The sequence below is a fragment of the Globicephala melas genome, chromosome 8, assembly GCF_963455315.2.
Source record: "Globicephala melas chromosome 8, mGloMel1.2, whole genome shotgun sequence".
NCBI lineage: Eukaryota > Metazoa > Chordata > Mammalia > Artiodactyla > Delphinidae > Globicephala > Globicephala melas.
The window spans coordinates 99494076-99518509 of NC_083321.1; the positions used below are offsets into that span (position 1 = coordinate 99494076).

Below are 24434 nucleotides of genomic sequence, written 5' to 3' on the forward strand. Positions count from 1 at the left end.
AACCCCTCTGAGGACAAACAGTCTTAAACACGTTGTTCTTGCTACCGTGTGACATTATGGGACCTGTCACAGGGTGGACATTCAACATATGATTGTTTTTTTTTTTTTTTTGGTCGAGCTGTGCGGCTTGGGGGATCTTAGTTCCCTGACCGTGGATCGAACCCGTGCCCCCTGCAGTGGAAGTGCAGAGTCCTAACGACTGAACCGCCATGGAATCCCCTCAACAGATGATTTTTGGACTGAGCTGAGCCTGGGCTGGAAGGGAAAAGCGGGCTTTTGAGGCTTGGGAAGACCCATGTGAATGAGGGCAGCTGGGGAGCAGTAGCTGAGCAGGCCTGGTGGAATGAGCTGCAGAGAGTGAGGTCAGGTCCCGCAGGAGGCGGCGTCAGGGAAACAGGAGCTCCTGGGCTGTGGAGTGTGGATGGAGCGCGCAAAGGGCCCTGCCCAGGGCACCCGTCCAGCTGCCCGTGAAGAAAAGCCAAGCCTGCTGAGAGACGTAAGCCTTGGGGGCCATCTGTGCACATGAGGGTCCTGGCTGAAGACCCACGTGGGGTGCCTGGGAGCCAGTGGATGGTCACAGGGCTGCGGGAACATCACTTCCTGCTCGCTGCACACCTGGGCTGCTGACCCCTCAGCTTGGCCACCTGAGTGGCGGGATCTTTCTAAAACTGGAATGAGGCACAGAAGCAGTAGCTGGGGGGCTCTGGGGTGGATAAGAGCAGAATCGGTGCCTCCTTCCTGTGCCCCTACAGTTCTGGGGGCATTTAGCCTTGGCTGTGTGCCTGAAGGTCTCCCAAGCACCCGGTTCTGAGTTCCTGAAAGGGCAGCTGTTAGCGTAGCATCAGGTACCGAGTAAACACTTGGGATGAATAAAGGAATGAATGCATGAATAAATGCATGAATGCATGAATGCAAGCTAAGCTGCAGGGCTAAGTCAGAAGTGGACAAACCTGGCGCTTATATTGGGGCTCCTGACCTTCAACTTATTCCCAGGGTCGCCCCGTTCTTCCCTTTCTCAGTCCTTACCTGACCGCTGATTATCATGTCGGAAGTCCAAGAAACACCTGTCAGGTTTCCCCAGGTCAGGTTCTAATCCCAGCTACAGTCTGAGTGGGTAAGTCAAGTTGCTTACCTCCCTCCCTGGGTGTGGGATGGGCATCAGTTACTGAGCCCCTCAGCTGCCTCCCTGGGGAAGTGGAGAACTGACCACTTGGCCCAGGGGCAGGGCAGGGTGGTGGAGGGCAAGTGTGCTTGACTAGGAGTCAGCGTTGGTGGATTTGAATCCTGGCAGCACCACTTCCTCATGACCTTGGGCAAGCTATTTAGCATCTCTGAGCCTCAACATATTTCTCTGTTAAATGGGGTTAATTATATCTGCCACATTTATTTCCAAGGATCTCTGGGGAAACGAAAGGCTATGTAAGTGTTTCACAAATAGCACTGGTAGAAGTCTGAGGCTGTTGTCCTGAGGGTCTCCTTCTCACCCCCCATCCCCCAATCTCAGAGCAAGAGTGAGGAGCCTCGGAGAGGGGGGCAGCGCTGGTCCCCTCGCGTCCTCCTGCCTGCTGTCCTCCCGGCTTTCCTGAGCTCAGGCTCTGGGCCAGAAGTGACCCTGATGCTCCCTCGAAGCCGCAGAGCAAACCCAGAGGGACCCAAAGCAGCCTGGTCTCTTCCTGTGTCTCCATTTGTTTCTGAGACTCCATCCCCCCGCCTTCCCCTCAAGGCTGTGCTGGGGTTGAGAGACCTGGGCCTTGCCTGGGAGACGGAGGACTCTCCTTCTCCGTAAGTGACTGATGCTCAGTCATCCCTGGGCTGACTGTCCAGGGCCAGGGTCACTGTCCTCTGCTTTTTGTCCTGAACTCTCTCCAGGGGAGGGAGAGAAAGAAGCCTGCAACTGCGCCTTGAAGCTGTCCTGTGGCTTGGGGACGTGTGGGGATAAGAAGTGGGCAGAAAGGAGTGGCTCCCACCCTGATTTTGGAATCACGTCTTTGGAACAGAGCTGGCCAAGGCTAGGACTGGAGATTTCTCTATTCTCACGCCCCATTAGCCCTTTTGGGTCCCTCCCTATCAGACTGATAATAATAATAATAAAATAATAGGAGCAGCAAGCGGTTTTTGAACACCATGTGCTAGGCACTGTGCTGAACGCTTCGCATGTGTGTCCCATGCAGTCCCATCCGGGGGATGATTAGTACCGTCCCCATTTTACACATGCGGTCACCGAGGCACAGAGGGTCCCCCAGCTGGCAGTAGCGGAACCAAGATTCAAACCCCGGCATTTAGAATTACATGGAAAGGAGGGGATGGTCCAATAATGTAGCAGAGCTGCCTCTGGGAGCTCAGTGTGCTTGAAGGTGGCTGGAGTGCGGGTGAGTGAGTGTGTGTGTGTGTGTGTGTGTGTGTGTGTGTGTGTGTATGTGGTTGAAAGAGAGAGAGGTATGTGCAGGAGTGGGGAGGGGAGTTGTAGTGCCTGCTGATGTCAGGTATTATTTGTCCTGACAGAACATACCCAGGTCCAAACAGGCAGAGTCCCACATTTCGTCTCTGTGGGGAAACCTGCAAACAAAGCCTCCAGACTCAGGGAAAGCTTCCTGGGATCTGAACACATGCCTGGCGCACGGCGAGCATTTAATATTTGTTCGGTGACTCAAAGGATGGATGGACCCCCAAAAATACATTTCTGACCTAGGGGTCGGAAGATGAGATTTCAAGTTCTAGCAGATGTGGCGTGTGGCCCTGGGCAAGTCTTATCCTCTGTCTAGTCCCCGGGCCTCCTTCTCCGGGAAATGAAGGTGCTGGTAATAGATGCTTATTTCAGCCCCAGGCTGAAGCGCGCTGCACAAGTTGAGAATCTGAGCTCAAAGGCGTCAGCTTGCTCCGCTCACCTCCAGGGCCCTGGCCTGGCTCTGGCTCAGGAAGCTTTTGTTTGGAGTCAGATCAGATGCTGCCAATCTGCTGTGGGGACTGGGAAAGGACCGCGGGCAGTGAGGACAGAGGCCAGAGAGAAAATGTCTCAGCTCATCCCGGACACCTCAGGGGTGCAAGAGTCTGCAGCCCATATCCCCTGGGGAGAGGGGGGCACCAGACTGTCCTTCCCGTTGGATCGATCAGACAAAAGGTCCTAAACTCTCACTGCCTAAGACCCTTGGGAAAGCACAGGGCCCCCAGAGCGGGACTGACTTCTGCAGGCAGGAAGGAATGTGGCATCTGATTTCACTTCCCACAGCCGCCAGCATAAAGTCGATATTTTTTTGTGGTGCAGACAGTAAAGAGAGAATACAGTGTTGAATTGTTTGGCATTATCAAGGATTTCAGCTCCCCAGGACTTCTGCATAAAGAGATGGAAATAGAGCTGTCGGAGCCAAGAAAAACATAGAAGTATATGAATTTATTACATATTATCTTTCCTCCTTCCAAACAGCCCTGGAAATGTCAAAAGATCATCTATTGTTTCATTGTTGATAAAAAAAAAAAAAAAGGTTTGGGTTTGGTGGGCTGTGGGCTTGGGCATGAGGCTGAAAGTAGGAGAGGGAGACACAAATGTTTCCCCAGGGCGAGCTTCAGGAGGCCCAGCCATCTTTCTAATTCTTCCTTTCTGGGTGTGAGTTTCACAGATGTATTTAGGCCAGGGCAAGCATGCGACGGCACATTTGCTCGCTTGTAAATGTGTAAGTGCCTACTGTGTGCAAGGTTCTGTGCGCGGTCCTGCTGGGGATCCCTGGGTCAAGCTCATCGCTGCAAAGGGCTCAGGGCCCGGTGCTGACCGTGCACTATGTGGTCATGGCATCTCCGACACAGCTAGCTGTCTGCCCGGAGAATCCAGAGAGGGGCTGGCTGTGCCACGTGGAGGAGATCCAGGAAGGCTTCTCAGAGGAGGTGACATCCGAGCTGGACCTTGAAGGATGAGTGGGCTTTCTCCTCACACAGGAGGGGAGCAAAGGCATTGCTGGCAAAGAGGAGAAAGCATGATGACACAAGCTGAAAGGCCGCACTCAGCCATCAGATCTAGAAGTTGGGCCTGAGGGCAGGGAGTACCCGAGGCAACTCTGCGGCCCTGAGCTGGCCCAGCCCCTGGCAACCCACTGAGTAACTGAGGCCTTGTCTGATTCGAGATCTGCTTTTCTCACTCTCCTCTGATGCTGACATGGGTGTAATTCTCCACCTGTGATGCTCCCACTGACCACCCCACCCCACCGCCCTCAGCAGGCTGGGCTGGCCGCTGGGCTCGGGGCCCTCCGGGGAGGAAGCTGGCCCCTGGCTTACCTCCTAGCTGCCCTCCTCAGGCGAGAGAGAGGCTGACTGTGGAGGAGCTATTGGCCACCCCATGTACCGGGGGTACCACAGGGCCAAGGGGATTGGGTCAGGCCCTCCAGGGTCAAGACTTTCAAGGCTCCCAGCGCCAGGAGCCTTCAATCTCGTGTACAAATGGTGCCTGATGAGGAAGCAGGGCAGACAGATAGGCCGGGAGCCTCCACGGCTTTTCCTCTTCTGGCCGGACACCCCCTCAACGGGAGGCTCAGGATCCCCTCCTCCCTGCCCTCCGCACCGCTCTTTTCCCAGGAGGTCACAGAAATCAGGGGATTTCTGAGTCGTGAGAAACCTTGGGGACCCAGAAGCCTCTGGAGCAGTGTGGTTGTTCAGCTCCAACCTGAACCCCCAGCTCAAACCCTGGCTTCCCAGTCCACAAGATGCTCCTTTCACAGCTGGTCAGCTCTTCCTTTCGTTAACCTAAAGCCTTCCTCCCATGGCTTCCTCCTAAACAAGGAGATCTGTGAGAGGCCGCTTGCTCAGAGGTCTGGCCTCTGTCAGCTCCAGGCTCTAGAAGGGACACAGGCTGAGTGGGCCCAAGCCTCTGCTTGGTTTCCCCAGCAGCTCATGTTGATGCTGCTATGCTGGGTGCAAAGAACCAGGCAGAAGATTCCTTTCACACAGACAGCTGTGTCTCCGCCTCTTCCAAAACCTTAACCCCCAAGTAGGTAAGAGAAACCCCAAGCCCGGGAGAAAAGCATAACCTCAATCCCGTACTTCTGAATTCTGCTTTTCAGTTTTCATATTCTTCTTGCACTTGTTTCTCTTGTGACCCTCAAACCACCCTGAGGGGTAAACAGAGCCAGCACTGCATTACTCTCACTTTTATAGATGAGCAAACGGGGGTCCAGACCAAGTGACACGCCTGAGCTCATAGAGCTCGTTTGTGGAGAGCTGGCACTGGGCTGCCGTCTCCAAGCTTCTGTTCACAGCTTGGCCACCCCGCCACATCCCCAGGCAGGCCCCAGGCCCGGGAAGGATGCAGGTGCAGCGGTGGGCCCTTCCCTGCCCAGAGCCAGCGCTGATCTGGACCTGTGGGCAGTGCGACCCCACGCCTGGCCTCGGCCTCCCCCACCCCGAGTCAGAAGTCCAGCGTCAGGGCCTCTAAGATTCCTCGAATCCTCAGGGCTCCTGTTTTATCAGAAAACTGCCACTTAAACATTTCTCTTTCTGCTTTGGGGAAACGTTGACATAAATGGAGGACAGAGCTGAATCAGCATCGCAGAACTGTGGGCGGAATTGAGTGTCCGTGTAGGGACAGGCGCTAGGAAGATGACACAGAAAAAGACCCCATCTATGCCCCTTACCACTGGAGCACAAGGAGGCTGGTGGGCGAGAGCAAGTACAGGGGTGTTTACGGTAACGTGTTCACTGCCTAGCCCTCTACCCGCCCTTCATCCCCACTCCCTTCCTGCTGCCCCAAGACAGACATGTGCTGCCTGTCTGAACTAGCAGCTTAGTACGGACCAATCCCAATAGGCTTCTTGAAGAATGCAGGGAGGTTGCCAGGCCCTGGAAATGGCAAGGAGCACGGCTGGAGGGGACCCTCCACACACATAGGGAGTTGGGCAGCCTGATGGATCCAGAAAATGGTTCTGGGCTTCCACAGGGAAGGCTACTCAGGTGGGGCTGCTCAGAAGTAGGTTTGCTTGGGTAGAGACCGAGAAGAGCTGATAATGCCCTGGACGGCAGTCCCAGCCCCAGCTCCAGGGACCTGTCTCACCCAGCTCTGGCCCTGAAAGGAAGACGTTCTGTTGCCCTTCCCTGGAAACCCCCTCAATTACAGGAAGCTGGGTGTTATCTTAAGGTCTGTAAACGGCCTGCCTGCTTTTCCAGCTGGAGCTGTTCATTCAGAACAATTAGCACACAGTTTAGAGCTGGAATGGAACATATGGCAGGGGGTCCCCAGGAGCGAGCGTGTGGCAGCCCGAGAAGGAGGGGAGCAGCCTGGGGAGGGGCGGGGCGGGGGGAGTTGGAAAGGGGGTGCTCCAAGCAGGTACACCCGCTCTCAGTGTTGGAGGGAACAGAAGCGTGGGCTTGTGCAGACACCTTCTGCATCCCAGGTCGTGAGTGCATCCAATGTCCCTTAAACTGACATTTTATGTCAAGAGACCTGAGAAGCCCCATAAGCCTGGGGAGCATCCTCCTCTGAGGAGCTTTAGGGCAGATGCCCAGGGTCTGTCCTGGGGTGAGGGTGGGAATCCTGAGGAGCTCGTATTTACCCAGACGCCCTTTGACGTTCGTTCGTTCCCTAAACTGACGGGGACCTACTCTGTGCCAAGAACTGTCCTAGGCATTAGAGAGACATCTGTGAAGAAGACAGACCAAGATCCCTGCCCTCGTGGAGTTTTCACTCAGACGCGGCACAGCGGTCAACAGCTGAGCAGGTTAGAAGGCAGGTTAGCCTCCTCCCAACTGGCACGGTCAGCCCCGCGACGGCGTTTTTACATGCGAGGAAATGAAAACAGAGTCTGTGAAAACCTGTTCAAGTTCTCTGAGCTGGGAAGCGGTGAGGTCTGGATTTAAACCCATCTGGCCCAATGCCTGTGGCACTCACCTTGCCTCAGAGACAGACAAGACGCCCCAGCCCATACGGGGAACCTCCAGATGGTCTGCGAGGCCGCAGAACCACCGACTCGTGCGCAGGGAGATGTTCAAATGGCTCGGGCCCTCAGCCTTTCCCGGAGGAAGGGTAGCTCCTGGAGATTGAGTGTCCTGCCTAAGGTCACATCCGGTCACACTGTCGTAGAACAGGAGCCTGGAGGTTCTTTCTATGGAGCCATGCCAACTTGTCAGGTCTTCGCAGCAAGCCCGCAGCTGTGCTCTCAACAAGAGCCAGCCTCCCGCGATTCCAGAGACCGTGCACTGTCCCCCAGGCCCACCTGCCCCGCCTGTCCCAGGTCAGAGGGACCCACGGGCTGGGCGGGGCTGACTCATGGAGCCTCACTCGGGCCGGGATGTGGCACCACCGGGGAGGGGGCCGCCGAGCAGCGTGGCCACGCCACCCCCAGCCTGAGTGTCACTGTGCTTGAAGGAACGGCTGTAAACAGGCGTCTTGCTGGGTCAGGAGCTAAACAGCCCTCTGTCTGGAAGAAAAATGGCAGTAACAGCATCGGGGGCAGCTGCGAAGGTGAAAGGGAGGGGAGAGAAGAGGCAAACTGACCATAATACGGTGTTTATGAGACTTAAATTGGAGCCCAGGGCAGGTAAAGAACAGAGCTATAAATCCAGCCTCCTGAAAGAATATTCTGGAGGTAGGAGACACAAGCTCACTTAAAATATGTCTGAGATGAGAACCTAAGATCGTTATTTTTGAGTAAGGATATAAAATGCTAAACAGTGCCTTTATTAGTCCTTTCTAAAAGCCAGGTGCAAAATACTGCCATTCCCAAGGTTGTGTTTTTCCTTTTTTTGTCTTTTAATGGCAGAAGTTAAAATCTCCTTAAGCCATTAGCCATCCATCCCCAAGGTGAGCCCCCAAAGCGGTTCTGCCGGGGACCCCCTCCCCTCACCCAGGGGGCAGGGTGGCCGCCCCGCTAAGCCTTGCACACCCCTCCCCAGCCCTCCCTCGGCCCCCACTGGCTCCCAGTGCCCGCCTGGCAGCAGGTGGCTGAAAAGGCTGAGAAGTTTTATGGGTCTGCCCCAGTAGACCCTGTCTCCCACCATTTGCAAGTTTGGCCGGTTGCTCCCCACTCACAAATACCTAATGCTGAAGATATTCAGCCACTGGAACACTGCCGGGCAGGCCTGCCCCGGGGTCAGTGGCACTCACTAGCTCAGCCCGGGGTGCTCTCAAATGGCATTTCTTCTCCCCATGCCGGCTCTCTTTCTTCCTTCCTTCCCACTCTTTCTTCCTTCCTTCCTTCCTTCCTTCCTTCCTTCCTTCCTTTCCTTTCCTTTTCTTTTCTTTTCTCTCTTTTTTTCTTTTCTTTCCATCAAAGGCTGATGCTACCAGAGAAAAAAGTTCATAAAAATGTTATGTCCACCATAAAAGCCCTAATGTGGCATTCTGCATGATCCATGCATTAACATTAACATTTCCCAGACAGTTATTGTGAGATAATGGTCCCAGCCATAATTCAGCGGCAACGTTCCTTCGAGCAAATGTTATGGAGGAATAAATGACTTGCCGAGTGTGCTGCTGCAATGGGGTGGGGAGAGGGGAGCGGCTTGAAAACGCAGGCTCTGGATCTTAGAGACCCCAGCACGGCTGTGGAGGGGGCTGGGGCTTATTCTAGGTCTGACCACAGACTCTCTATGGACCCTGAGGCCAGGCCCTCTACGTTCTGTCTCTGTTTCACACAAATCCCATCTTTCTTCTCAGTGCTATATTGGGAGAATTGGCCAAGAAAAAGGATTCAAGGCATCAGGCTCACAGGCAGGGCTGAGAGGGTGATGAGTGGCTTTGCTACCTTGACCCTCAGCATCCTCCTCCACATCACTCCCCCTGTGGTCCCAGCACACTTCACCCTCACCTCTGGTACAGCACTTATCGCCTTGGAGTTTCATTACAGTAAGTCCCCTACGTACGAACCTTCAAGTTGCAAACTTTCAAAGATGCGAACATGCGTTCCATCGTCATCAGGCGTGAGTGACATAGCTTGCCTTCCATCTCCTATTGCTGACAATCCTTCAGCTCTACCGCCTCCCGCCTCCTCTCCCTCCTCCAGTCAGTAACTCTTCTTGCCTGTTCACTCAGTGCCAGCCCCTGGATGCCAGCTGTTGTACCGTACTACTGTACTTTTCAAGGTACTGTACTGTAAGATTAAAAGTGTTTATTTTTTGTGTTTGTTTTTTATGTATTATTTGTGCGAAAGGTATTGTAAACCTATTCCAGTACAGTACTGTATAGCCGATTGTGTTAGTTGGGTACCTAGGCTAACTTTGTTGGACTTACGAACAAATTGGACTTACGAATGCACTCTCAGAACGGAACTCGTTCGTGTGTAGGGGACTGACTGTATTTGTTGACATGGCTGTGTCCCCTGCTATAACCGTGCCCTCCGTATGAGCAGCAAACAGACCTTAGTCTTTTTGGTGACCTAGCACAAAGCAGATGTTCATTATGTGTAGGTTGAAAGTGGGGATGCATGGATGGATGGATGGATGGATGGATGGATGGATGGATGGATGGGTGGATGGATGGATGGGTGGATGGGTGGATGGGTGGATGGGTGGATGGGTGGATGGATGGATGGGTGGATGGGTGGATGGGTGGATGGGTGGATGGGTGGATGGATGGATGGATGGATGGGTGGGTGGATGGATGGATGGATGGATGGATGGATGGATGGATGGATGGGTGGATGGATAGATGGGTGGATGGATAGATAGGTGGATGGGTAGTTGGATGAGTGACAGCAACAGAAAAAGATCCAGAAATGAAAGCAGACCAAAAGATGAACAGGATTTGACATTAGGGATAGAGGGGGAAATACCTAAAACAACCTTTATTGAACAAAATCATCAGGGTGTGGGCTTGAATGGAACTTAGGGATCGGCCTCTGTGCTCATTTTACTCTTCGGGAACATGATACCTAGAGAGCTGGGGTCCAGGCCAGGACTAGAACTCTGGATACAAGTTCAATGCTCTACCAGCTACCATCTTGCTGCTGACATGCAGGCTAATAATATGCAAAAGAACCTTTTCCTACTCTCAAGGAGTTGCTTCCTAGTGGAGGGGACACGTCAGGCACAAAATCAACTTACCACAACTCGTGTGGAGTGCTGCAGCGGGAAATGTCTTCAACTGGGAGACTAAAAGTCACGACAAAGGATATGGGCCTTGGAGGGTGGACAAAACCAGAAAAGGCAAACTGGGAGGGGAGGGAGAACATTTGAGAAGAGGGAACAGCGTGGGCAAAGGCACAGAGATGGCTGGAAAGAAGAATCCCTCACAGATACTTCATTTGTATCAGTGGGTGTTGAGTGCACGATCCCGGGAGACCACTGGCTCTTGGGTTGAGCTTCCTTAGACCGTGCCCCTTTACTGCTCCCTGCTACTCCTGACAAGTTATCAGCTTGTGGTGACACTCTTGGCCGCGTGGCCCGCTCTCTGGCTTGCGCCTGGCTGGGCCTTGCCAGCTCTACTGGCCCTCCCAGCTCCAGGGATGGCAGCCACATCCCGGTCTTCTTTCCTACCTCTACCCAGACATCAGGAGCCACCTTCCTCCCAGAAGTGTTAGGACGGGGGAATCTCTGTGAGAAGCACAAGGGAACATGTGGGCGCTTTTCCAAATGCCACATGTCATGACCACTATGATCTCTCCCAAGAGCCGTTGCCCAGAATGCGGGACCAGGTTTATGACACCGGCGAAGGAAATGGGGACCTCTGCAATGCATTCGAAGGACCCTGGAGGGGCTTGGCCCCAGTCAGAAGCATCTCCCTCACTCAGGGGTCTCATCATGTCCTAGAGCTGGCAGGGGCCTCGGGGGCCGACTGGTTTAACCTGCGGAGCTGTGAAGGCATCTCCAGTAGCAGACTTTCGTTCTCTTCCTAATAAGTCCTGGTGAGGGCACCTCTTCCTGCTGGGGCAGCTCTCACTGGTAGAACTCCCTCACATGAAGGGGAATTTGTCTCTATCCCTTCCAGCTTTCTGTCCCAGTTCTGCTCTCCAGGCATGCAGTGTAAGACCAATGCCTCCTCTGCAGAGCAGCTCTTTAAACACGGAAGACAATACGCACGTCCGTCCCTGTCTTCTGTTCTGCAGGTATATACCATTCCGCAGCATCCCAGCCTTCCTCCCCAGATGCACTGCAGATGGTCAGTGCTCCCCTTCGGAAGCAAACACAACCGTCCAGAGTAGTCTGAGCCATTGCCTCCTTCACCCGGACTTGTAGGAATGCAGCCTCAGGTTGCAGTTACCTTTTTTTTTTTTTTAATTTATTTAAATTTTTTTTGGCTGTGTTGGGTCTTTGTTGCTGTGTGGGCTTTCTCTAATTTTGGCGAGCGGGGGCTACTCTTCGTTGCGGTGCACGGGCTTCTCATTGCTTTGGCTTCTCTTGTTGCGGAGCTCGGGCTCTAGACGTGCGGGCTTCAGTAGTTGTGGCACGTGGGCTCAGTAGTTGTGGCTCGCGGGCTCTAGAGCGCAGGCTCAGTAGTTGTGGCGCACGGGCTTAACTGCTCCGCGGCACGTGGGATCTTCCCGGACCAGAGTTCGAACCCGTGTCCCCTGCATTGGCAGGCGGATTCTTAACCACTGCACCACCAGGGAAGCCCGCAATTACCTTTTTATTGTTTGGGGCAGCCACATCATAACACGGGTGCCTATTGAATTTTCAGTCAAACGTCCCTATTTTTTCATATGTGATGCCTGTAAGCTCCATCTCTCTCACTTACACAATCTGCATTTCACGCTAACAGTATAAATTTACACTTCTCTCTAGTCGACATCATCGCCTTGCTTTCAGCCTATGTTTCTGGCCTCATGAGCCCTTTCTCAATCTTAATTCTGTCTTTCAACACAGTAAGTATCCCTTCAGTGAGTGGAATGATAGCACACCTTCTATAATGTTATGCAAATGGTTGGTAACAATGCTCAACAGCCCAAGCTATTTATTTCAGTGTGAAAGACCTCCCTCCACACTGAAATCAGCTAGTCAATACTGACTGGGGACAATCCCAATCCAGCTAAAAGCTCACCTACCACTCTTCCCATCCAGCTTACTCTCCTTAACTGAAATATAGTTGACAATATGCAGAAGGATATCATGGAAGATGTTGCATATCTTGCTGAAATCAAGATACTTCTCAGAATTTTCTTTATCTACCAACCTAGGAATTCTATGTGTTTTTAAGTGCAGTTAGTTTGACATGACTGTTTTTCAGTGAAGCTATTCTGGTTTTTGGTCACCGCTTCTTTCTTTCATAAATAATCCAATTTAGAATTTTTGTTAGCAATTAATATCAAACCTACTATCATGTAGCTCCCAGAATCTGATGTTTACCACTTTACGAAAATACAACTTTTGCATGTTTCCATCTCTGAAAACGGTTTCTTTTCATCAGTTCACAAACAGCTAGCAGTGGTTCTCCAATCCTATCTTGAAGTTCTTTCTGTACTCTGAGATGTGATTTGCTGGTGTCCGCAGCCTTGGTTTTATTTAAAGCTATAAGAGGCTCGTTTACCATCTCCTCACCTATCGCAAACTTGAAACCTTTATAAATCATTTTTCTAGTTTGACGGTTGCTGTCCTTGAAGAAAACAAAGCAAAGTGGGAGTTCAATCCTTTACTTTCCTTCTGTCATCTGTAACCTCCTACGTCTGACCCGGGCTGTAGCTGCCTCCGTCCCTTATTTCTGTCTCTGTTTTGCTTCAAGTATTGCTTTTTAAGAGAGAGGAGAGGGAGAGTATGTGGCAGGGTGGGTAGGTGGGGGGAGGAGGTTTCCAGACTCCACTTCATTCTGGTCTGTGGCCTTCCCAGCCCACTGCTGATGGGTTCAGGCGACTCTTGTGTATTGCTTCTTGTTTATAAGCCCCTCCTTTCATATTCTGCACATGTGCTTTTAAGTCATCACGGAGCTCAGATTTGGAAATGCGGACAAAAGATGTGATGTCCATTACATTTCACATTCACCGTTAGAAAGACATAGGTCAAAGCCTCCTCTCTTAAAAACATAATTAGCTGGGCTTCCCTGGTGGCGCAGTGGTTGAGAGTCCACCTGCCGATGCAGGGGACGCGGGTTCGTGCCCCGGTCCGGGAAGATCCCACATGCCGCGGAACGGCTGGACCCGTGAGCCATGGCCGCTGAGCCTGCGCGTCTGGAGCCTGTGCTCCACGACGGGAGAGGCCACAACAGTGAGAGGCCCGCGTACCGCAAAAAAACCAACATAATTAGCAATGAAATTCAACCCAACCAAAATTTTCTGATCACCTCTTATGCCCAAGGCATAGTTCCAGGTACAGAGGTGAACAAGAATTGTCCCTGCTTTAGACATGATGGAGGAAGCAGACACACAAACTACCATAGCCCTAGACAGGATGAGACGAAGATGACGATGCTGGTTTATACAGAGTGTTGTGAGAGCCCAAAGGGAAGAGGGACCATTTCTGTCTGAGAAGATCCAGGAAAGCTTCCTGCAGGAAGTAGCATTGATGTGGTCACGGCAGGCTGGGGAGTGTATAAGAAGTCAGAGGTGAAGAGGCCATAAATTCCTTAGGAAGACACAAAGGTAAGGAAGCAAGATGGTGTCTGGAGAACGGCAGATGGCTTTCTGTGGCTAGACCATATGGTGGACTGGAGTAGACTACAGACCCAGACATTTGTTCCAAGCTTTCTCGTCTACCCTGGTGTCCCGTCAAAACGTTGAGCACAACACACCCTCAAATAAACTCACCAGCACCTCCTCTAAACCTATTCTTCCTCTGTAATCAGGATGGTGACGTCACCATCCTCCCAGTAAACTGAACACTGAACTTAGAATCAAAAGATCTGCCTTTGAATCTAGGATCCAGCTCTTCCTTTCTCTGAGCTTCTATTTCTTCATCTGTAAAATGGGAGAACAGGGCCTAACTTTCCTCCTCACATAGGAGAGTTGTGAGGATGAAGTGAGAAGACGTGGAAGGAACTGCTCTGTAAATGGTGACGTGCTCTGTACAGGCAAGATGTCACTCTCATGACGCTGGTCCCTGGATGGGTGCACTGCACAGGGCGGTAAGTTGTCGTGAATAAAACTGAGGTTTCCTGTGCGCAGTGCCTGGTATTTCTGTTAGTGCAGCGCCTTGTGGAGGGAACTGGGAAGGTGAGGCGGCCAGGGTGGGGAGGCCGGAGGCAAAGGGAGAGATGTGAGAAAGGCTGTTTGCAGGTGGCAGACGCAAGCCCGTTTTGGTTGGAGCTGAAGCGGGCTGTATTTGAGATTCTTCAAAGCTGTGGGAGTTCATGCTGAGTGCCAGGCTCCGCGGGGAGTCACCCTGCCGTGCCTATGGAGAGCAGGCTGTGAGGTGAATCCGGAATGTTCCTCTCGGCACCTTCCTGCGAGACTCCTAATGCAGAAAGACGGAGCGTGGGAGGTGGGGAAGGCAGGGGCAGAAGGTGCTTCGGGTAGACACACCCGCACCCGTCCTGTCTACCTCCTGTCACGTGCTGCACACTGCAGGCCCTCTGAACACAGAGATGACAAAGCCACTGTCTCCGATCTCAGAGAATGCCATGGGAAATGCCGGTACTTGTAACCCAAGGTGGTAAGCGGCATAAAAGAGGAGAGCTCAGGGTCACAGGAGCACAGAAGTGGAAGTCACCATTCGCCAGAGAGGAATGATGCTCAGATAAAGCCTGCAACGGGAGAAAGCCCGGAGAAGGCTCTTTGGGCTCATAGCTGTCCAAGCAGATGAGGCCGGCAAGGGCATCCCAGGAAAAGAGGACAGCAGATGCAAAAGCACAGGGGCGGCCATACGTCTGTTCTCTACATCTGTCTCTATTTCTGCTTTGTAAATAAGATCATCTATACCAATTTTTTCAGATTCCAAATATATGTGTTAATATACAATATTTGTTTTTCTCTTTCTGACTTACTTCGCTCTGTATGATAGTCTCTCGGTCCATCCACATCTCTACAAATGACCCAATTTTGTTCCTTTTTATGACTGAGTAATATTCCATTGTACATATGTACCGCATCTTCTTTATCCATTCCTTTGCTGACGGACATTTGAAAAAGAAAAAAGAGCACTGGGGCCTGGGAAAGCGTCTTGAGCTCCTGGAAATGCCTGTTGATGCCGTGCGGCTGGAGCACGGGGTGATATGAGAGAGGGAAGAAGCAGCAGCGTGAGGGCAGCGGGGAGCTTAGACAGTGGGGCTGGGAAGGGGAAGGTATTTAAAGTACATTTAGGATGAAATAGTAGCATGTGATGGAAAGGAGGTGAGAGAAAGGGGAGGGAGGAAAAAGAGAGGCTGAGGGCGTCTCCAGGTTTCCTTCTTGAGGGCCTGCAGTGACAATGATGCCATTCATCCAGAATGAGGAGCAAACGTGGGGGGAGAGGGGGCAGAGTGGAGACAGTGGTGCTCATAGTTGGGCGTGGCCGAGTTTGGGGAGGGGGTGCCGTGGGGTATCTGGACAACATCCTACCTCCTTCAGTTTTGCACCTCAGTCCCGCTGTCCCAAGTAGAATGTATTTGTCTTTCATCTGCACTATAGCCCCTTGAGGGCAGAGACTGGGTCTTACTCACCTTTGTACCTGGTGCTGGGATGCAGCACGAGCTGTCCACGGTTACACACCATTTCTTTACCTTCTCTGCCTGAGTTTCTTCACGCACTTGATAACGCCTCAAAGGCAGCACGGGAAAAGCAGACACACCCGCTGAGTCCTGGCCATGCCCCTACCAGCCGTGTGGTACGGAGTGTGCTGCTTGACCCTGGAGTCTGTGCTGTCTTGTTTGGTAGCCACCAGACACATATGTCTATTAAAATTAAAATTAAAATTAAATTACAAATTCAGTTACTCAGTCGCACCAGCCACAATCCAAGAGCTTACTAGCCATGTGGTGTCTACAGCCCTGGATGCTGCAAACAGAGGACACCTCACTGCAGAGAGTTCTGCTGCGCAGTGCACAGGGCCATCACCTTACATGGTCGGCAAGGGTCAACTAGATCACGTGCGTAAAGCTGGGCGCCACGGCTGGCACACCGGAACCTTCAGTAAACATCGGCGGTGCAGTGGTTAGGACTCCGCGCTTCCATTGCAGCGGGCACGGGTTTGATCCCTTGTTGGGGAACTAAGATCCCGCATGCCGCTGTTGGTATTCAGAATGAACTGGGAGACAGAGCCCAGGGCGCACAGCCACAGGTGCCTGGGGCCAAGACAACAGTCCCTGTCCTTGGGGAGAATAAACAGTCGCGTTGGGGAGAGCTGAAGGGCCTCAACGTACACTTTGAGAATTTGGGGTTGATGTGAGAGGCAGCTCCTCGGGAACCTCCAGAGACAGGGGTTTGAAGGACTTCGGATGATCTCGGGAAAACAGAGGGGTGGTGCCCACTGTGACATCACTTCCTTATGGATCTGGGGGTGGGTCTAGCTCTGGGTCCTGGGCTGCAGCAGATGGGCTGGGACCTGGGGGTGGGAGGGGAGTGGGGATCCTGGCTCAGAAGTCCATCTGCGTTGTAATAGCGGGAAAGGCACAGAGCTGGCGTCCAGATGGCCCGGCGATGTCTCTTCCTGAGCACATGCTGCGTCTCTGCAGGCCTTTGCCCCTCTTTTGTGCCCTGCATGTCTGGGGCCAAGTGGCCAGGTCCATTAGTGACCTGCAGTCAGCAGGGAGAGGGGGCAGGTTGTTGCAGGAGGCCGGGCAGCTGGGACAGAGGAGTCAGTGATGCGGAGAGGCTCCGTCACAGAAAGCCTCACCTTCCATCCCTGCGCTGGGAACCAGCCTGGACCAGAAAGCAGAGGTTTCCTGATGAGGTTGCCCCTCGGTCCCCCAGCCCAGCGGACAGCCCCAGCTGAGGGCCTCGGATGGAACGGACGGATGGACAGTGGCTTATCCCTGAGGAGCAGCCTCCCTGGAGGGAAAAGCAAAATATTCAGTTTGGCTGGGCAGCGGAAGGCGGGGAGGGGATTCTGGTGCAGGGAGAAAGCCCCAGGCCGCGGGGCTCTGGCCTGGGCGCGCGCTCTCACGGATCCTCCGTGTGGCCAGAGTCACGCCCCTCTGGTCGGCCCTCTGACCAAGGGGCTGGACGGGTCATCTCAGAGTCCCGTCCAGCCCTCTGTTCTACCACAGTGTGTGGAGGTGGAGGGGAGAGGGTGTGAGTGGGCTGCAGTTTTCCTTGGGCTGCAACCTGCTCAGAGATCAGAGGTTCTGTCTTCTCATCGAGCGGCTCTCTGCAGCGCTCCCGTCCCACCGCCTCCCTCCCGTCCTCCCTAGGAGGATGGATTGCGGCAGTGTGGAAAAATCCGAATAACTAGTCAGAGTCCTCATTAACCCCCTGCAAGGATGCTCAAACATTCACTTTGCTGTTTGTGAAGCAGAAAGAAAACCCCTCTCCCTACATTAAAATTGATGCCTTCTTAATCCCTGTGCTCCCGACCTGGGGGCCGCTCGCCCAGCCTGCCTGAGGCCCAGCGGCTCCGTCACTACCCTGGGCCACTTGCACTTTCTATTATTTATTGGCCCAGCGCAGAGATGCCTCTCTTCTCAGGAGCGGGCTCGGTGCCAGCTCAGAGGCAGCTGCTTTGTTTTCTCCTTGGTGGGGCTGGACCCCACCCCAGGGTGCAGTTGCCAGGCTGCCGCAAGGCTGCTGTGGTGGGTGGGTGAGTGAACGGTGGTGTGGATGCGTCTTTCTCCAGCCTGAGAGGGCACGGTGAGCCGCTCTGCTCTTCAGACGAGCCAGCCCAGGGAGCGAGCGGCAGCCTCTTATTCCAGTGGTGGGCTGGGCTGTGAAGACCTGAGCGTTTGCCTGGCCCTTTCTGCACACCTGGACCCACAGTGCCCCGTGGCCTCCCTGGCACTACCCCACACCAGGCCTTAAAGCTGTTCTCTGGCCCTCCACCCAGGCAGGCCGCCCGCATTGCACACCCTCCACATCAGAACAGACACCCACAAATACGCGTCATGTGCTGGACCTTGAACCAGGAGCTCTGGGGGATCCAAAGCCATTCGAGGCACAGTCCCTACCCTCAGGGAGATTGACATGCCCACACACACACAAAGGATCCTGGTGAAGGGAGGGAGGGAGGAAGGAGGAGACCTGAGCAGTGGAAAAGACTCCTCTGGGTTCTCTGAGCCTAAGATGCTGTGGAGGAAATAAGACCTGCTAGGAGACCCTCATTCCCTCCTTCTGCTTGGTACTGGCTCAGCCCTCTTACTGGCTGCCGATCTGCGCTGTTAGGGTCTGTCCACATCTCTTGCCTGTCTTGACCTATGAGCTCACAGCCAGTGTCTAGCCCTGGGTAAACTATTTTGTGGCCCTCTGTATAATAGGTCCCTAAAGACAGCTTTGTGAGGAAAAGGAGGAAGAGCTGAAAGTGGAGAATGAGAAGAGAGAGGAATTTAACCCCCAGCTCTTATTTCCAACCACTTTAATTTACGACATTGAGCGATGGCCAGAGGTCACCTTCCTGATGGTTGACTCAGTCCGGTGAGGAAGATCATTCAACCAATACCTGCAAGTGCTACTGTGCCAGGGATTCAAGGTGAGCCGAGCAAACCTGGGTCCCTGCCCACATGGAGCTTATAGCTTAGTGGAGAAAACAGGCCTTACCCAAATCATCACAAATGAATATATAATTATAAACCAAGTTAAGTGCTCAAACTGAATCCTGAAATGCAATATACAAAGGAGGCCTCCCTGGTCTGAGTGGTCAGTGTAGCTCCCCTGAGGAAGCGGCTCTGGCTGACACGTGAAAGTGAAGCAGACTTACTAGTCAAAGGTGGATGAGGAAAGAGCATCTTCCAGGAGGATGGGATGGCTGTGCAAAGGCCCTGTGGTGGGAAGAAGCATGTCCTCTTCGAGGGACCAGTGCATGGGTGGCTGGAAGGCCAAGAGCCAACTAGATGAAGCAGGAGAGCTGGGCAGGGCCAGACCACCCTGACCTTCTAGGCCAAGGTAATGATTTTGGTCTTGATCTCAAGAGGAATGGGAAGCCAACAACTGTTTGAAACCAGGGAGAAGAGGGGGAGGGGGTAGAATGGAAATTTCACTTCAAAGAGGTGTCCCGGCTGTTTAGTAGAGAACAGATGGCGAGCATCTATATGTTAAATGGGTCCTCTTATTCCCTTGCTCTTTGTTTCCTGTCTCCCACTTTGGTGAGCTGAAGTCTGTAGAATGTGCTGGAGTTTTATGCAGGGAGATGTAGATCTAATTTCTGATCATCCAGTATTCAGCCTCAGCTCAGAACCTGCCAAAATAAACGATCACCCTTGAAGTGGGGCCTCTCCTTTCCTAACTTGGAGAGACTCAGGCAGCTGTGACCACTCTGACCGTTGCAAGCCTCCCTGAGAGGTGTCAGGAGGGGAAGCAGCCTCCAGGAGCTGCAAGCACCTCCTCCCCATTTGACTAATGGCTCCTCTGTCTCGGTTATTCCAGCTGCTGCTGCTACAGAAACTGCTTTTGTTTAGGACAGAGCCCTTCCTTCTTTTATTTCAATGAGAATTAATTGATCTTAGCCTATACGGAAGGATACTCTGAGGGTCAAACCCCACACTGCCCTTGCCCTGGAGCATCCTGCCTATTGTGGGAGCCGGGTACGTGAACATACCCATAGGAGGCAGAAGGAACTAAGCACCAAGGGTAGAGCCAGCGGATGGCCTGGTTTGCCTGGGATGGTCTCAGCTGAAGCCTGCAGTGTCTGTGTAATTATTAATCTCCTCCCCTCTCAAAACTGTTCGGGTTTGGGTGGTACCTTATGTGGTCACCCTAACAATGGGCCATGGCTGTACAGAAGTGTGCACCATTCTTTGCAGGAATTCAGAAGACATCCTGGGGTGAATAACGTTTCACCTGAGCCCTTGAAGGATGAGCCGTATTTCAGCTACTAGAGAAGGGAAATGGAGCATGTCGGTCCTGGAGAGCAGAACCAGCGGCAGGCCTAGCGGAAAAAGTGAGGAGTGACTGTGCAGGAGAGGATGCACACAGCTTACCTGCAACCTAGACCAGCTCAGCAAACTTCTAATGGAATGTTTTAGACGGTACATATTTCAGGTTTTGTGTTGTGTTGCAGCTACTCAGCTCTGCCACTGTTGTGGGAAGCAGTCACAACATAGGCCATAGTGAAGGAAGGGTGGGGCCATGCGCCAATAAAACTTTATTTACAAAAACAGGCAGCCTTGGGATTTGACTTGGGTATCATTTGCCAGCCCCTGACCTAGAGGTCGTGAAGGAGAGTTATGAGACCTAGGCCTGGAATGTTCGGTAGGGGCCATATCGTGAGAGGTCTCAAATCCCTGACTTATTTATGGTCATCTAAGGTCCCAGGGTTTGGAGGGCACTGGAGAGAAGCAGGGAGCAGTGAAGAAAGCAGACCGGCTGGGGCCTGGCGCCTCCCTTTGAGGCAGGTCTGTGGAGCTGGAATGCTGATGTGCCCGGACACTGGCCGCCTCCTGTAGAACCTTCCCTTTTGTTCTGGACATGCGCCGCCCCCCCCCCCCGCCACTCCCTATCCTCAGGGGGCTCATAATCTCTTGGGCAGACACTGTGACAAGGTGCTACCCTCTCCTTTCCCAGGCAGCAAAGGCAATTAGAGACCGCCCTCCCCTCCCCTTCCGACTGCGCTGGGCTACTGGTCAGGGTCTCATCCCGGCAGGGCCCCCCAGAACTCCCGATGGATGGACTCCGGTGGCGTCTCGGTTTAATTATCACGGTGGACCCCTGGCTGCAGAGCTGGAAGAGGGAGCAGTTAGCCATCTGCCCCCATCCATGTGTCCCCCAAGCCCACCCTTCCTGTGAATATCCCTAAAGAACAACTGGAGATCTCCTCCCGTGTTGCAGAAGGTCCAGCTTCCCAGGAGTCCCAGAGAGGAAGGCTGTTTCGGTTCTCCTGCTCTTGTCTTCTGCAGGGTCCTGCCAGGGAGCAACTGTCCCCCTTCCTCCCTCCATCCTGGGCGTGTGGCCTCCTTGGCCCTCCCTGCCCAGCTCTCCCCACTGTGGGTGCGGCCCCTTCTCTTTCTTTCCCATAACAAAGCTGCTGCGTGGGTATATTTTTACTACTGTGGTGGCTAGGCCTGCCAGGCCCCCTCACCCCAGGCGTGACATTTAAGGGGGCGCCCCAAAACTCAGCAATGAAGAGAAATAATATTTTAATGCAATATTTTTTAGACATGAAAATTAATGACAAAAATGCATGATAAACAAAACATCAACACTTTAAACGCTGGGAGGATCAGTATTACTGATTCTTCCTTTCTCATTGAATTCTGGTCCGTCTAGTCTGGGCACAGTTACAGGTCCTGTTTTCATCCCCATTACTGATGTTTGGGGTGCCCCCTAAAACTCTGTGGCCATGGCAAGTGCCACTGGTCCCAGCCCCAGGAGATGCCAGAGGGGGGTGTGGCTCTAGGACAGGGAGCAGAACACGTTACACTTGACACAGGAGATAACGAGGTAAGGTCTTCAAATCCCTCTCCTATCCCCGCAGAAGGAATTTCTCGCTGTCTGTTTTCTCCTACGCAGACTGGCCTGCCACCATTTCACCTGTTCTCCCAACCAGCACCTTCTTTCTTCTCCCTTCTGCTCTGAGTTTTATGCTCCTCCATCTTCGTAAGACTCTGGCCTAGATTCGCCAGGAAGTTAGCGGGGGAGCTTTCAAGTCCTCACACTCTGCTCCCTTTCATTTACCTTTTCTCCTTTGGCCTTATTATCTGACCCTGTATATTTTCCTTACTATCTTGTTATTGTGTGTCCACTGCTCCCATCTCCACCCAGACCAGAATGTAAACCCATTGAATGCTGAGATTTTTATCTTTTTTGTTAACAATTGTGAACAGTTCCTGGCACATAGCAGACACTCAATAAACATTTGTTGAATGAGTGGATAACAACTGAGTTCCCTTTTCTTTCATCTTTCCCCTCCCAGAGTAGGCCTGGCCTCCTCTTTAATAGCCAGAAGACCTTAAATCCTTTTCCTAAATGAAAGAACATCTGCCCTTGGCCTCCACCCTAAGCCATGCAAAAAGGCAGCAGAAGCTTTGAAATCACAGTTATTATTATACTTAACAAGTCCAAACTAGGGAATAGAAACAAATATTTTCCAGAGCAAACTTAGCCTGTCCAAGGTACGTTGTACATTTTTTCCCCTTTTAATAGGGAGTAATGTCCAAGGGAAGATTTGAATTTCATGTAATCTAAATGAATACTCATTCTTTTTGTGACCTTGACCAAGACACTTGAAGTCTCAGTTTTGATTATTCCATCTGTAAAATGTGTATGTTGATTCCACTACTACCAACTTTACAAAGTTACTGTCAAGCTCAAGCAAAGTGCTAACCGCTGTGGCTAGACGTGCTTTGGGATGTATAACCATTGTGCGTACATAGAGGTGTGCAAAGTCTAATTAGCACCTGGCCAAGGCCGAGCAAGGGGTCTCCTAATGAGACCACAGCAGCAGTGACCACCCAGTCCTAACCTTCTTACTTTACAGATAGAGGAACTGAAGCCCAGGCGGTGATGTGCCCAGGGTCACACCCTGAGCTCATACAGGAGGGTTATGGACAGAAGCCTGGTGTCCTGGCTCCCAGTGCGGTTGCTGGCCTCTCTGAGTTTCCCAGTTGCTGATCCCACAAGAACAGGGATCCTGGGCGTTGCTCTCAGCTCTCAGCCATGGGTCAAAATCACCATGGCTGGAGGGGAATTCCTGACTTTCAGGTATCCTTTTGAATCCCAGCCCTTCACAGGCAGCCTAGCGAGGAAGATATTTTAAATAAAATCCCTTTCCCATCCTTGCCATATCTGAGATTCATTTCTGAGAGACATCTGAATGAGAATTTTACAGATGTTTCATTTCCTGGCCTGGTTCTGGTCTCTTTGCCGTCTTCCAGGTGCTGGTTATGACTGAAACCTCGGTGAGGCAGGCGGTGTGAATCCGGAGTGGGGACTTGTGCCTGGGGTGCAGGTCATCCGGTTGGCAGCCTCTCCAGACGCAGTGTGATCACTGCGGGAGGGAACAGGGCCTGAGAAGGGCAGGGAGGCACGGAGAGATTAATCTCTTCAATGTCATGCTTCCTGTGCGTTCCTTAATGACTGAAATGTACATGTGTGGGGGAACATCGCAATTTCCCTGGAAGACATGAGGGGAAGTCACAGCCATCAGGCTGTTTTGCAAGTGGGCGTGTACACAGGGCTCTGAACTGACCACACTAGCAATCTTTTGGTGTTTTCTGAGGTGTGTGGCCATGGTCGTGACCGAGACCTGGAATTTATGCCTTTGCTTGTCTGTAACAGTGTCTCTGGGGTTGTGTGTGTGTGTGTGTGTGTGTGTGTGTGTTGTCATCACTTCTGTCTTTGTGACCATGTGTAGATCAACGTATGTTTCTTTAAAAAAATTGTTTCTCATTTCCTGCATAAATTACTCCATGTAAAAGGCCATCCTGAGCTCAGTTCCTAGCATCCTTTTTCAATAAAGCAATATTATCACAGCCTAGTCCCAAAACTGGTCCCAGGAGAGACTTTTCCTAGATTCTTTGTCAAACGAAATGTCACTGACTCACCAAATGATGAGAAGAAGAATTCTTCTTGTTTATTTCCCAAGTGAGGCAGAGCAGACGCAGCTCAGCCTCTTCGTATCCCCTCCCTGGCTGGGAAGCAGGTGGGCAGGGGAGCGGAGGAGGCCACCCTTGAACTCTGCCCTTTTACTTCACGCCTTAACCAGCTTTGTGACTTTGGGCAACTCGCTTTTCTAACCTCAGTTCCCCCTTTTAAAAGTAGGACTAGGGACTTCCCTGGTGGTCCAGTGGTTGGGACTTCACGCTTCCACGGCAGCAGGCTTGGGTTCAATCCCTGGTCGGGGAACTAAGATCCCGAATGCTGCACGGTGTGGCCAAAAAGTATTTAAAAAAAAAAAAGAGAAAAAAAGAGGAAGAAGAAGAAGGAGTAGGACTAATAACACCTCCTTTATAAGGCTGTGGCAAGGATAAATAAAAAAACAGGCAATATAATTCTTTGTAAGAGACATTAGCATGTTGTGTGCTATACATTCCACATCTCCTCTGCTGAAAGGATACATTTATTTACTCCTTTCTTCAACCAATATTTATTGAACACCTAATATGTATAAAATGCACATTAAGCTCTAAACACAGTCAGTTTAGGATGATCTGATCTAGTGGGGAAGGCAAAGAGATAATCACAGTTTCGCAGGATAAGTGCTAAGAGAATTGTGCATAGGATGCTCTGAGCTGCTAGAAACATCCCGTGGCAGCCGAGTGGAGGATGGGGTGGGCCTCAGGGAGACTGATTAGGAGGCTGTTGCTGAGCTGAGGCGTGGCAGAGGAGACGGAAAGGAGGAACATGTAGCTCACTCTGCCTGGGGGCAAAAAAGAATGATTAGCTTGTATCATGATGCACTGACCTCCTGCTTCTGGATTGGGAAGGCTGTCCTAGAACCCAGGGTCTTGCAGCAGCCCGGTCGGGTGAGGGAAAAGGGGCTTCGAAGCTGGAGAGTCTGACCGCCGGGGGAGGAATGGCGGGGCGCAGCCGGAGAAG

At 52.3% G+C, this 24434-nt stretch overlaps 1 protein-coding gene across 13 annotated transcripts in view; it reads left to right on the forward strand.

The window, feature by feature from the left end:
- PKNOX2 (PBX/knotted 1 homeobox 2) overlaps positions 1 to 24434 on the forward strand; it is a 309100-nt gene that overhangs the window by 177951 nt on the left and 106715 nt on the right. The window contains exon 1 of one of the 13 annotated variants that reach the window (XM_060304249.2): positions 19858 to 19927. The exons of the other annotated variants lie outside the window; for them this stretch is intronic. The gene's annotated coding sequence lies outside the window, so the exon portion shown is untranslated. Of the gene's footprint in view, positions 1 to 19857; positions 19928 to 24434 lie in introns of those variants that run through there. 13 annotated transcript variants of the gene reach the window in all.